Below are 15,725 nucleotides of genomic sequence, written 5' to 3'. Positions count from 1 at the left end.
TACTCCGTGTTAAATAGTTTGTGATAATAATTTTGAATGTGAAATAAAATAATATGTACTACAAAAGAAGTTTATTATGAGATTAATTATTTTTTTCGACTAATTTTTATTAGTTGGTAACAGTTATTTTTTTTTGCTAGCTATTAATTGTTAGCTTGTTCTCTATAGTTATTAACTGTTAGTTTTTTTACATTGTTATTTTTTGTGATTTCTTGTTAACTAGATTTTTTGCTAATTATTAATTGTTAGCTATCTTTTTGTTAGTTATCCTTTGTTAATTTGCTTTTATAACTATTAATTATCTAGCTTACTTTAATGATTAGCTTTTTTATTTCCGTTTGAAAGTTAATATTTAGCTTTCCTTCTTTTGTTAATTAATAATTTTAATAGTCGTTAAATTTTCTACTTATTTCAACATTTTCTAAAATTGCCAGAGACAATTTAAACGCTTCAAACACTATATATATATATACCTANTTCATTGGATAACTAGGATGTAATAATAATCAACAAGAGCAACAAAAAAAAATTACAACGTTGAGGTTGGTGTGCCCCTAATGTTATTCTAAAATAAATAACACAGAAGTACTTTAAAAAGTTCAATAGAATTTTGAGAAAACTAGCAATATTAAAAAATTTATATATATATATTGTAATTTTTATTGTATCATTTCTAATATTTGGTGGCACACAAAAGTGCCGCGGCACAGTGGTTGAGAATCACTGTCTTGGACTTTCTTTGCCGTCTAGCTAACCATGAGTAGCCTTCCTCTTCATGTAGCACAAATGCGGGTTAGTTTCATCATAAGGTCCACCAGGAAGGTTTGTTTGTCCAAATGTTTCATCCAGAAATTCCCTTGCCTTCTAGGTTGGGTTCAAAATTACAAGGCTACGGAGTTTATTATTGATAGCTGTAAACTCAGAATTAGATAGGCTGTTCAAAGTCGGTTATAAAATAAAATAAAATGCTACTATTTATTTTTATAATGTTCAATAATTTTCTATGCAGAAGCGTTGCACAATTCGTTCGTAACCACTATAAATTTAGGGTTTAATCGAAAATTACATTCAAGATTTCTGAAATCATCACTTAAAATGTTTATTCATACCTAAGACTCAATAAAAATTATTTTAGAAAATTCATTTCTAACTCAAAATATGTAAAATAAAAATGAAAAAAAAAATTCTCAAATTGTAAAGGAAGAAAAAATATTTTTGAAAATAAATCATTTTATAAATGTCTTAATTTTGTTAATTTCGATACCTCAGCTTATTTTTTTTTACTTGAAAAAGGAATGCAATCTTCAACCACAAGATATTGTTATAAAGAAATACATCATTAATAAATAATGACTATAATTTGCTTCAAATGGTTAAATTGCATGGAACCCTGCTCTCTAAATTCATTTTAGTTTATTTTTGACTATTTTTTTCCCTCAGACATTGGTTTTATAATTTCGTATGGAATATAATGAAGGGAGATGGGGGGGGGAGTGGGTATAATTGAAAATGCTCTTAAAATCGAACAAAATAAAAGTAAAAACAATCATGAATACATACGATAATATCTACGTTTTTTTTAAATTTCGTTTAAGGAATAAATATACAAAGGCTTTTAACGCAACCAAAAGTAAAATTTTTTTTAGTTTGTTGTTAAATTTTTCAGACATTCAAACTTTTTTTAAAATTCCAACTTTCATTTTATAATTTGAAAAGTCGAATAATAATAATAATAAGCCGTAAATAACTATTCAAATCCAAAAAAGAGAATCTGCTTGAACTAGAATCTGACCATTGAATTCAGATGTTTTTTCTGGGTCTCTTATTTCTTATCTGTCACGGATAAACCATTTTAGAATGTTGTAAGTTAACCTTCATCTGCCTCTTATAATTCATCTACCTCTGTATTAAAATTCTCGAAAATTCTTTTAGGTTCATCATGACTAAGCCATCAAGTTATTTTTTTAAATTAAATTTAAAGAATTTATTTTTCCCCCAGAATTATTTTGAATTTTGTTTTTAACTTAATTAAATTCGAAGTTACGATATCTTGAAATAGCAAGGTCTGTCTGCTTTGCCGTACATCTCAAAACGTGTTCGCTCTCAAATTCCTCTCATTTTAACTGCGATACCTTAAAACATTTTAATCTTATTTTTTCTTAAAATTCTGCATATTTTTTTCTTTCCCCCTCTCTGATCAAACTAATATTTTATATTTTGCAGTCAAATTAAAATAAAAATGATTAATTAGATACTAATGCATACTCTATTCCCAAAGTTAATTATTTTTAAATGCTATAAAGCAATTCATAACTAAACAATTATAATTTGCGGCAACCTTACGCGTTTTTTTAAATAGCCATTTTTATCCATTTAACACCCTTTTAAAAACTGAAATTTTTTTTCTCCAGGTTTTATTGTATTTAGATCTTGTTTAGTAGGGGAGAGTGGGGTCAATTGCAACAGGGTACGATTGTAACAGAGCAAAAATTTCGAGTGTCGGGTTCTAGATTTGGTTCCTAGGTGGAGCACAAGGTGTCTTTAATAAATCTACATGTACACCCCTGCTGGCAACCATTTTTTCGCACTTTTGAAAGAGTTACATCCCAAAAGATATTTTCACGCTACGTAAGTACTTTTTTTGGTATTAGAATATTATATTGTGAGAAAGTAATTTTGTTTAAACAAATAAAAATTATTAACCGTATATGTAAGTGGACACCTTAATTAACATTTCAATTAAAAAAAATTAGTTTTGTTAACTAACTAGCATAATTTTTAACAAATGAAGCTGAAATGGCGTCTTGGGGACGATTGTAACAATAAGTAATGGGACAATTGTAGCAACTGAAAATAAGTAATCTTATGTTTACAAACCATTACTTAACTCTTTAAGAACCACCAATGGTTTTCTATATGATTTATATTATATTGCATGTGCATTATTTTATTTGTCACCTTTCACAGCATAAATTTAAATTTTTAACCCCTTAAAGTTAAAAGTTTAACCCTTTAGGCCTCTGCTCATTTTTAGTTTTACTCCTAAAATATCACTGCTATTTTGATCAATAAAGAAATATATCACAACTATGATAATATGTATAATTAACTATGTTTTAGTTGAATTTATGAACTGTTACAATTGACCCCGTAAGTGGGGACAATTGTAACAAGTGCATGACTGTTATAAATTGTTAATGACTAATGTAATAACATTTAAAATAAGGTATTTATTTTTTTTCCTTGTAGAGGACAGTCTACTTTACTCGTCTGTCGATTAATACTAATAATATGTTAGATTTTTTGTTAGTTAAAAATAATTAAGTAAAAAATGTTACAATTGACCCTACTCTCCCCTACATTTATCGAAATGAAACAAAAGTCTAAACTAAACACATGATCTTCGATGACTTGGCGCACTAAATATTTCCATCAGTATATCCATCTCTATTAGTACAACCAACTCCAACCGCATATGCAAGTATGCCTATTTTCCTGTGATCCAAATCCTATTTCAACAACAAACTCAATGAATTCACATCCTCGAAGTTTAATTAGTAACGCCTGATCAATTGCACGCTCTAACAAAGGAAGAACCTATATAACAGATTAAGGTGGTTAAACATCGTACAAAATCAAGGATTTTAACACGTTGAATGCCATGGGGGTCACCGGTGACCGGCGAAGCCAAGATTATTAGAAACACATAATTTGACTAAATTTTTAATTTTTTTTAATATTATTTTTGTTGCTAAAATGGTTTGAGGAAATTATAGAACGCACAAAAATGTATTTTTAGTTACATACACAGAGATGCCAACTTGCTCCGGACAGCGAATAAATATTTTCAAGTGGTAGTTTATTAATTGTGAATTTTGGTTTAATAAATTCAATTTAGTAGATTTTTATCCATCATTATTTTTAAACAATTCGTAGGCTTATATAATTCCCCACTTTTTTCGGATATCTGATGCTAAACCTTTTCAGAAACTAGCAAAATCTGTCTAATATTTACAAATTTAGTTTGTTGTTATTTACCGTCGTGGTCAGACGGGCAAGCCATGTAGAATCAGCGTGGCATTCAACGTGTTAACAAATATCTTTGTCAATCAGAAAATGACACCGCGAATTTTCCTCAGATAGTTCGGTTTATTGATCAAATTAAATTTATTTTAGATATCCAATGTAGATTTGTCATTTTTCATCAGTAAACAAATATTTCATATTTATTCAGAGCATAATTATTGATAGCGAAATTCTCTTTAAATTCTCGCATTTAAATAGTGTGTAAGATCGCTTTTGATTCCCGTAGGTCAAACCTCCCTTATAGTGGATAAAAGTACAGCCTAGTTTGATACAGTTTGTATACTCTTAAAAAATCCCTCTATATTAAACATAAAGGCCAGCGATGCTGCTGTTTAGACTGTTCACCTTAAAGTTGCATTTAGTTTAATTGCACGAAAACTATACAGAAATTTAAGATTACTAAAGTGTGTAGAAAAATGTATATGGATAAAGATGGAATAAAAAAAAATACAATCTGATTATTAGTTAAGAAATTCCTATTTGCTCAAAAATTATTTCAACTTTAAGTCCATTTTAGCGACTTTTTTCTCTCTTGTTTTCGCTTAACATTACATTTTTTTTTACTGCGCAACTGTAAATTTACTATAAGAATTGGAAAGTTTATTACGCCGGCGAATAGAATAAAAAAAAAATATATACGATTCAATTATTAGTTTGAGAACTATTTACTGTCAAACTCGTAGCTCGTTCGTCAAACTTTTTCCTTAAATAATAATTATTCATCCATTGTTATACAAAAAATTTTCCCACTCGCAATTTGCATTTTATAAGCTCGGTCTTTACTAGATGTCAAAAATTGCAGCGAGGAAACATGAAAAAACAACAAATAAAAGAGATGTAGGTTAGATGTTTCCATATATACATCTTAACATTTATATCGAAATTTTAAAAACATGAAAACTGGTTAAGAATGATATGTTTCCAATACAAAATGCTATGTAATATAAGGTGTCCGTTATACGTTGCTAACAAGTAAAATTACTTCTGACTTATTTACTACTTATTGTATCGCATATTCCGTACTAAGTTTAATTTTTTTCAAGTACATTTGATAATTTTCCAAATCCAGCTATCCTTTTATTTCATTATGATTAACATATTGATCAAATACGCTTGCATAAAATCCTAATAATTTTTTACTTTCTAAGCAAAATAATCTTTTTTATCCACTTCTAAATATTCATTCGAGAAGATAAAGGGGAAGATAAAAAAACGAATTTCGCACTAACAGGAACTGTATTTCACTGCTCGATCCATCTTCACCGAGTAATAACTAATAATTCAGTACTGGGGGGTAACAACTTTCCATCTTATTGATTTGACAAAACTTAGTAATTTTCAAAATTGCTACAGATAATAGTCAAATCATAATAGTTATAAAAAATGGACTGAAACTGATTTTACCTCTTGATCTTCAATGATTTGAGAGAAGCTATCACGGGGATAGGTGAGCGAAGCGAACAAGGTGCAGAGCTTCCATCATGTCATTTATAAAAGGAATGCAAAAGGGGGGGGGGAATAATAATGAAAAAAGAAACCAAACAACTTTTTGCGGATATAATCATGTGGGCTGATGAAAAGATTATATCTTTTATTTTCCGGATTTTTAAAAAAAATTTCATCCTTTTTTTCTTCTTTTTAATCAGTTGTTTGTTTGTTATTTTCTTCATTATTATTCCCCCCCCCCTTTTGCATATGTCTATAATTTTCTTTTGTTTTATCTTCATTTAGAACTTATCTAATGAGTTTTGTTTACTTGCAGCTTATGCGCAATAAATGAAACTCATTATTTTTCTTAACTTTCTTCGTGTTTCCTTGTATTTATTTATTTTGTTGTATATATATATATATATACATATAGACATAACATTTAAGTTCAAAGTTTTAATTAACACCACAGAAAATTTCCTATTTATTACATAAAGCTTTATTCTGTACAANCTTGTAGGTTAAAAAATAATTTTAAGGGTAATAGTAAGCAGTGCGCATGAGTCGTCATTGCATTATATATAGTTAAATAATATTTTTTACAAGTTTCGATTTGGTTTGACTTTGTGCCTTTCTAATAAAATTCTTGTTTCAAGACAATTATTTTTAACTTAATTCTTGAAATGCTGAAGCTCTAAAATATTGAACAGTGGTCAAAAAGAAATTAAAATTACTGTGTAAAAATGCGTATCGAAGTATTATAACGAAATTGTAAATGTAATTATTGCACGTTGTGTATGTAATGTTCTTATTTCTTACATAACAACATAAATATTAATAATTTCTTCATAAAGAGATGATATCTTTTCATTTTCCCTAATCTTATCTACAACATAGTTCTTTCCTTGATATAATTATTTCGAAAAATCTAGAAAATTTCGATTTGGTGTTACAAATTGGTCAGATGTTCTCTGATGTTTATCTCTTCTTTTTGTCGAAGATTTTTATCTTTCCTACCAGTATTCATAATTACTTATTTAAATAACTACATTTTTTAAGCGAGATATATAATGGAAGAGTAAATTATATTAATCAATTCTTCAACAATTGCGAAAAATGTATATAATCAAAGTTTCAGAATCAGAAATTACGTCTTATATAAAGCATTTTCCAAATGCAGAGTTACGTAACTGAAAAAACAGTTATATATATATATATATATATATATNTCGAAAACCATTATATATATATATATATTTGAATTTTTCTTTTGTTGCCAGATGCCAGATATTTCGCATAAGAACGCATACCATCGCTAAGCTTTTCCCGTACCCCTAGGGGTACATGCGCCACACTTTGGGAAACACTTACTTAGAGCACCTAGCAAAAAATTTCAAAATCTAATTAAAAAATTGCTTGAAAATTATAACATTTTTAAGATATTTAAATCGGACTTTTTTCTCCAGTTACCAAACAGGACCCTAAACAAAATTATGAAAAAAAATTTGTAAATGTTTACCATTCAACCGCAGTATGAAAGGGTTACTTTAAATAGTCATATCTTCCCCATTTTTTAACGATTTTATTTTTCAAAATTTGAAAGGATATTTTTATTATTAACAAAAAGTTCCTCGAATTTTTTTGAAACCTTTATTGAACATTTCTGCAGTTGTAGTAAGAAAATAAAAGTTAAAAAAAAAATGTTTTTTTTTTCTTTATACAAATATCCGTACTTCCCTGAATATTTAAGCTAGGTTAACCAAATTTTGCTCATTTATTGCATAAGATAATCACTGTGATGGACACGTGTTACGAACTTATCGCTGCATTTTTTGGCATAGGGTATTCTTTTATTCTTCCCGAAAATATAGCTCTTTATTTAATAATTATAAAATAGCCAGACATTTTTTCGTTCAGTTTTGTTTTGTTGTTAATTGTTGTTTTATTTTTTAGTATTATCCATTAGCAAATTGGGTGTCGTATTGAGTTTTTACCCATTGGCAAAATGGGTCTTGTTCTGGATTTGACGGCGTGCGCACCCTATTTGGACGTCATCACACTTTTCAACTGTGTTTATGAGCATATATGGCAGTACTTTTACTTTCGTTACTTGTACCGCCGGTACAAGTAAAAAGTACGTACTTTTACTTGTACTTCGTTACTTTTTAAATTTAGTACTTTTACTTGTACTTTCGTTACTTTTTTAGGGAAAAAGTACAAGTATTTGTAACGGAAATGTCGAATGAAATCGTTACTTTTTTCTAAAACTCGGTAAGCTTTCTGAAAAAAAAAGAGATTAAAAAAAGAAAAAAAAATGCTTATGTTTTTTTAATTTATGAAATTAATATGACATATATATGCATACTTTTGAAGAAGAGCTTCATAGTAACATTATTAAAACAACAGTTTGTAAACCTTAAACAAAGCTCTTTTAGCTGGCGTGCGCGAAAGGTTTCGCGATGTGAAATCGCAGGAAGATTTATTATATGCTGCAGGTCTGGTACCTTGAATCAAATTTAATTGGTTGGAAGAAAAAGCTAGGGAGGAGGCTACAAAAAAACTGGAAAGAATTGTCCAAGCTGAACACCCTGCTATAACTATAACGTAACAGAAAAAAACCCAGGGATTTTAAATTTTCTAAAGTTGAAAACATCATGCCAATCACCAGCGACAGAAGAATTTATGGCATACATGAGCTCAAATGTCGAAACCGAAAGCATATCAATTTCGAATCGATATCCAATCGTAAAAAAATTATATGTGAAATATAATACTGCAGTACCTTCTAGCGCTCCCGTGGAGCGCTTATTCAGCGTTGCTAAGCACGTTCTGAGAAATTCTCGCAGCAGACTCAGTGACACCACTTTCGAAATGCAATTATTTTGCAAAATGAATACAAATATTAATTAGCAAGTTATTTTCATTCATTTTCGAGTTTTATGCATGTATTTAATACATTTTAAATAAAAAAATTCGGATTTTGTTATTACGTTTTTCAATTTTCCGTTTGAACTCACTAATAATACATTTTTTACTAAATACACTTTAACCAAGTACATTTTTTATTAAAATTATGTTCATGCCCGAACTTGTTAAATAACGCCCAGTCAAATCTCTAAGAACTTCAGAACTATTTGTGCTATTGAAAACTATTATAATTACTATTTTAACTCTTGAAAACTCAAAAGTATTAATTTAGCTGGTGATACTAAAATTCGTTTACAAATTTTAATTAATCTGTTAGGCAGAAATGTTCGGAAAATGATTTTCTCGCATGACTTTAACATTAGCCATTGTTACAAATAAAAATGTAGAGTGTTCTGTTTCAACTTATACTGCACATTCAATTATTTTTTACTAGCTCAAAGATCACAAGACTATCTGAAACCTTGTGTTTGCTTTGTTTATGTTTGTGCTTTCAAAACGCGTTTCTATAGAGTAATACAATTTTAAATCAATGGTAATTTAAACAAATAAAAAAAAAATTAAAACTAAAATCAATAGATAAAATTTCTTTTTCGTGAAAATCCATAAAAAATTTGATATTAAAATTATATTTGATTTTAAAGTTATATTATACGATTATATTATAAAATTATATTATAATATTCTTCCGAATTTAGAAATAAATTAATGTCCATAACTTTCAAAATTAAAAATAATTAAATAAATAACAACAATTTTACAAAAACATTAAAGAACATAAGAATATTATTCAATAAAATTTTAGGTTACTTTGAATTTTCGATTTCCTAGAAATGCACTTTTAAATCGTTACTTTTTTTATTTAGAACTTGTACTTTTACTTGTATTTTTTACTAGTTACTTTTTAAAATAAGAACTTTTTACTTTTTACTCGTTACTTTTTTTAAAAATACTTGTACTTTTACTCGTTACTTTTTAAAAGTAACGTTGCCATATATGTTAATGAGTAATAGTAAGCAGTGCGCATGAGTCGTCATTGCATGCGTTGCTATGACGACCGCCGCTGTTTCATAATTTTTTTTGATATTCGCTATGTCAGATAAATTCAATGAATATTACGTGGTAGCACGTGTGGTCTACGTCACCAAATTTATACTTTGTCTGATGCAACGTGCTTTTATTTTTTTCATATTAATTCTTTTCAACGTGTTTCTAAGAAATTACTTATTTAAAACCAACGGAAATGGAATAGAAAAACTAATATTTGTGTATTCAAAAGCAAAAATTAATGGAAAAATGGTACTTATTTGTTTAGGAGAAACATTAAAAATCGGTGGCATTGGGGCTTAATTATGTCAACTATGCTTAAAAAATTAATGTAATATATGCATTTTGAAATAAAAGAATCTAGTTATGTACTTGAAAACAAAAGAAATGGAGTAAAGGTATTTTTTCTTTTTGTTTTTCTCACACTTTATGAATGATTTGCTTTTTCAAAAAATACAAAAGATATCGAAAACCATAAAAATTATTATAGATTATAGAAGTGATCGTAAAGGTATTTAAAAATTAAAATGGAAATGAATCAGCTATAAGGGTATTTAAAAACTGCACTTTAAACGATTCCGGGTCAAATTACAGTAAAAAACACTGGTACCATGACTGTAGCATTCGTGAATTTTATTTTACCGTTTTATTAATAGCAGTGATTCAACAATTTTACTCTAAATATTAGTGTTAAACCTGGGGTACGTTAGATATTTTGTTCTGTAAAATTTCCGAAATAAAATGTATTTTACCGAAAAAAGTACTGTACGCAAACTGAGTGTCGATACTTTTTTCTGCAATTTGATCAGGAATTTTTTACAGTGCATCAATATAATTAAAAAAAATTATAAACACAGCAGAATCTACATTTTCTGTTCATTTGATTCACTTAGCATACAGTTATGAAAAACATTGTTTCTCGAAAACGCGATTTAAAGTTTGATAAGGCCTATTTTATTTTCATGCACTAATACCTGTGTTACGTGGTTTTGTATGTAAATTTAGTGCGTCACTTCATGAAGGCACTGTAAAATTCAACTCATTTCTAAGATTTTAAAGCTTTTTACTTATATTTTTAAGGCATCTCTTAATTATGCACATTCGCAGTTAACATTATCGATTAAATAACATTATCGTAAAAATAACATTACCGATTGTTCGGAAATTTAATAATTTCCTCTTGGCATTATAAACAACTTTTTGCTCTTTACTACAGAGCGACTTGAAATCTTCGGTACTATAAAAAATTCCAGATCAATTACGGTAAAAAGTACAGGCACTCCGGACTTTTTTACTGTGTAAACAGTTCCCCAGTTATTTGACTATTCGACCGATTTCGTTATTTTGCTACATAAAATTACATTCTTTAAAATGATAAAAAAAATTTATGCATTACAATTTGAAATTTTTTCGACCAAAACTCTCTTGACCTTATTCAATTGGGTGCTTATTTTTCAGTCTGCTACTATCCCCTATATTTAGAAGGTCAGGAATCATAATCTCATAATCCGTCGAAAAAAGGGTATGAATTTAAGAAAAGTCGTATTTTTAAAATTTGATTTCTCAGGAACTATTGGATCGATAATGCTCAAAATTTTTATTTTTGCATTAAAATTCCATTCGTTAAATTGATGTAAGAAATTATAAATATTACAGTTCAAAGCGTTTTCGACTATTATTCAATAAAATAATGAATATTTATAAAAAAAAAATATTTTATGTATGGAATCATCTTTCGACAAACGAATTTTATATATTGTGTGCAAAATCTTTTTTTTAATTCGCTTAAAAAGTTCTCGAGGCTAACACCCGCCGTATTTTGTTTGAAATCCGAATCCGTGGATAGAAAGTTATATTTGTTCAGAGAAAGTACGTTTTCCAACTGATTTCGTAGTTTAAAATATTAAAATATAAGTTAATAATAAACAATATATATATATATATGCATTAAATAATTAGAATATTTGAAGTCACACCCTCAATTTATTAAGATTGAGTTCTAGAAAGTGAAGATCCGATCATTAAATAAAAAGTTATTCAGGGTGTTCCGTTTTTTTCCCCGCACTGTGCATAGTATTGCAATAAAATATTTATCAGACTAAGTTTGCAAGGTTTAGATATTACTAGTCATAAATCATACCAGATGACGCAACATGAGCCTTTGTAAAATTACGCTCATTTAATTCAGTTTCTTGAAAATGTTATTTCTTATTTCTGAAGTTGTCAGTAATTAAAGAAAACAGTTAAAATTAGTAGAAGTCAATCGCTATAAGTCAAAATTTTTATTGTTAGAAACAATTGAATTGAAATCAATTATTAAGATAAATTTTTTGTTTCGATTTTCTTTTTTTTTCTTTCTTTTTTTTTTTTTTTTAANTTTTTTTTTTTTTTTTTTTTTTTTTTTTTTTTTTTTTTTTTTTTTTTTTTTTTTTTTTGCAATGTAGATATACTTAAATTAATTCATACTTTTGCCCTCGTTTTTGCCAAGAATGAAATTCGTTTGGCGCCGTTTAGTATAACAAGATTAAATTATTACTAATTAAGGCTTGAATTGGTGCTTACTAAACTTTAATTGTTTATAAGCATGAAAAAAAGCGAATCAAAATTAAACAATTTCAAGATTTTTTACGAGTCTCACATGCATTTTTCAAGGATAATATCATATGAATATGTTTTATATAAACTACTTTTATAAACTACTTCATTTACTTTTTATAAACTAATATAAGACATTTATGATTAAGTTTCAGCATAATAAAACAACAAATCGATATGAAATATTTTTATGTTGCTTATTGGTGCTTATGTTGTTCTCAAATAAACCCGTCCAGCCGAAATGGTTTAAAAAAAAAAAGTAATGCGCCATTGCTGCACATCTGGGCCTTTTCGCCTTCTTCAACTACTAGCGAGCGCCACGACAATTTTTTCGACATTTTCCATATCTCAGCATTCATTTGAAATGTAAGTAAATAATATTTGGGCTGAATACTCTTAGATGTATACTTTCCAAAGTGTTTTCTAAAAATACCAAAATAAGTTCGATATTTGTAATGAAAGTGAATGATGAACATTTACTTTACATAAGCATCAATAGATGGCATTACTAGTTACTAAAGTTAATAGTTCCATAAATTTTTTTGACTCATTGAAATCTAAGATAACCATTTACTGTACTATAAAATTTTCTTTTTTTATAAAGTAAGTTCTATTTCCTCCCTTCTTCCATAAAAACAAATTAAAGCCTTTTTAATGAATCGCGAATAGCATTAAAAGCAAGTTTTGTATTATTTTTGAAAGGAATAATGAAAAACTTTTATTTTTAGCTTTGCCACTAGAGATAGCACCATCTTTAGAAGAAGGCGAGGTTTTTTTAAAATTTGAATTCGTTTTCAAAGGTGGAGTGGTGCCTTTTATTTTATCCTCTCCGGTTACTCTAAACGGCAATATGAAAAATCCAAATAATGTAGAATAAATTTAGCAGTTTTCGTGGCGCCATCTACTTTACCAGTATTAAACTATTACTTATGTGGTTTATTAATAACAATAATGAACTTTTAAGATGCAAAATAAATACCAACAAAAACTGGGAAATAATGATCTAATATGTTTAACTAATAATATATATTAAATCCAATTCTAAAACATCAAAGACACATTTTCAACGAAGTATTAATATTTTCCTGAAAAATCATTTATAAACTGTTTATTAAACATTCTTTATTGTAAACAAACAAATAGTTTTTTTTGACGTGTATAAGCTATAGGTTGACCGTAAGGCATCGTATATATGTTGCTTTGCGTTAAATTTATAAGCAAAATAGTGGTTTAAATAGCTTGATGTAAATATATATAATAACAGTTATTAGCGTAACAATTATTAACGTATAATTGCAATTATTTATCGCAAGATAAACTTTTGCCCATGAATTTAATGCAGGTAACAATTGTGACCTGTATTAAATTCATGGGCAAAAGTTAAGAAAGTTAAAAAAGAGCTCATCCGAAACATCTAAAAAATAAATAAACAAATCGAATTTGTTTTTATGTACTAGAAATTGTTTTAATCATAACATTATCCATGCGACAATTATAAATATAACATTATTTTATGATTAAAAATAAATATTGGACCATTTTCCTTCAGACGCTGAGACCATTTGGTGAGCAGGAAATAGATTATGAAATTTACTTCGTCACCTGAAAAATTTTAAAGGTAAAAATTCTATCAATTAACTCACAAGCAATGAATATTACGTAAGAACTTATGCACCCAGAAAACTTGACTCAAACTAAATTATTTATGAAAAAACTAAATTAAAATTATGAAATTATTCGGAGGTTTGTCTGACTCAGTTTGTTATGGTCACCACCAGAGAAATTTTTTTATATTTTTTTTTTATATATTTCTTTTATATTATTTTAGTTTTTTTAAATTACCAAAATACCTATTGATTTAATATTACCAGTCAGTGTGCCATTAGTTTTTAAATTCGTGAAAGATTCATTATTGCTTTAAAATTAACAGAATACCGAAAGCTTTTAGAATATCCAAAATATTGTATTAGAAACATCGATGTACTGATTGCTTCAGAATTACTTAACTATCAATTTTTCTTGGTATTCCTAGATTTCAGAAGTTTCTATTGTTTTAGAATTACCGCAATTTCTACACATTCTAATGCTTATAAATAAAGGTACTCAAATTATATAAAATTTTATACTCTTTAATTTTTAGTATCTGAAATATTAATTTTTTTCTTTAATAAATATTAATCTTTAATAAATAATGTCACCATTACTTTTACATCTCGAAAAAAATGGCAGTGCTAAGATGCAAATAAAAATTATTTATTCTTTATCATCATTGCATCGTCATTTTGTTCGCTTTAATCAGCAGACATGATCTTAAATTGATCCAATTATCATTGAATTTTAAATTAGTTAATTTTATAGTTAAATTACATTAAACCCTTGGTATGTTTAATGCCTTCTCATATGCGGAGTGTCCCAAAGATTGCACGTGAAGTGAAAAATAATTTGCAAATAAGAATAATAAAATTTTTTTATAATAAACGGAAAGAGATATAAGTGTACTGCTCCCTCCGTTGTAGGCTAGAGTTTTCCTCACAAAATTTTAAAACTAGTCACAAATTTTGTCAACTGATGGCGTTACTGACTTTTAAATTTTTAAAACAATAATTCTTGTGATGCTTAACTGGACTATCCAAATATAATGAAGTCTTAATATATTCCTCAAACTGCACCACGTAGTTGCCGTAAATGCAGGTTATTTTTGTAAACCTTGTTTTATAATTTTTCTCATTTAAAAGCGTCACCTGTTAGCGAACATTGTTACTATTTTTGAAACATACTGGGAAGAAACCACCAATTTTCTAAACAAAGCTCAGCAAATTTCTTTTTAAAATTAATTTTTAAATTTGTCTGTCATTTTGAGATTTTCGGTACACAGCAGCAAAACCTAAAATAAACTTAACTATTCAAGCGTTCATATATTATTGTATGGTTCTTTCCAGCGTCATGGTTACCAGCTACGAGAATTAAACTGATAATTTTAAATAGACATTACTTCATTAAATAGTATGTCCATTTTAATGTGTTTTTTAAAAAAAAAAAAAAAAAGTGAATAAAGCACAAACTTTTTGTTCAAGCTCATTCCCGTTTCACCATTAGTTACGCCACATTTTTAGTTACAGCAACGCATTTCTTTAACACCCACGAGATAGGATATTCGCTAAATAAATCAGTGGTGTTGGTTTCTCTCGTACTTTCTTCTGTCATTTTGTGTTTCGACACTGAAAATAGTTCTTATTTTTAGAGCCAAAGCTAAAGCTCTTTCAGTTTTGTGCAATTATTTTTGTTTTATTCACGATGTTTTGCTTTTGTTCAAAAGGGGCACATCCTACATTCATTTTTTTTTCGTTTTGTAGTATGACTGTTTAGGCAGTGGGGGGTGCGATTTTTCCTGTTTTTCAGTGGCGCCATCTATGGCCAGGAATTCGACTTTTGCAACGCCATTCACACAACCACAACCCGTTTATAGAGCGGGTCACATTCACACACAAAGGAGAAAGGACATAGAACACACAGAGAGAGAAAGAAACATCCATGCCTTGCCCGGGATTCGAACCCAGGACCTTTCTGAAGCAAGGACAGTTCCCTGCCCCCTACGCAGGCCGGTAGGCCCCATATTCATTGTTCAATCGCAATAAAATAGACAA

The sequence above is a fragment of the Parasteatoda tepidariorum genome, chromosome 7 (assembly GCF_043381705.1).
Source record: "Parasteatoda tepidariorum isolate YZ-2023 chromosome 7, CAS_Ptep_4.0, whole genome shotgun sequence".
In the NCBI taxonomy this organism is placed as follows: domain Eukaryota; kingdom Metazoa; phylum Arthropoda; class Arachnida; order Araneae; family Theridiidae; genus Parasteatoda; species Parasteatoda tepidariorum.
This window is presented reverse-complemented; position numbering follows the sequence as displayed.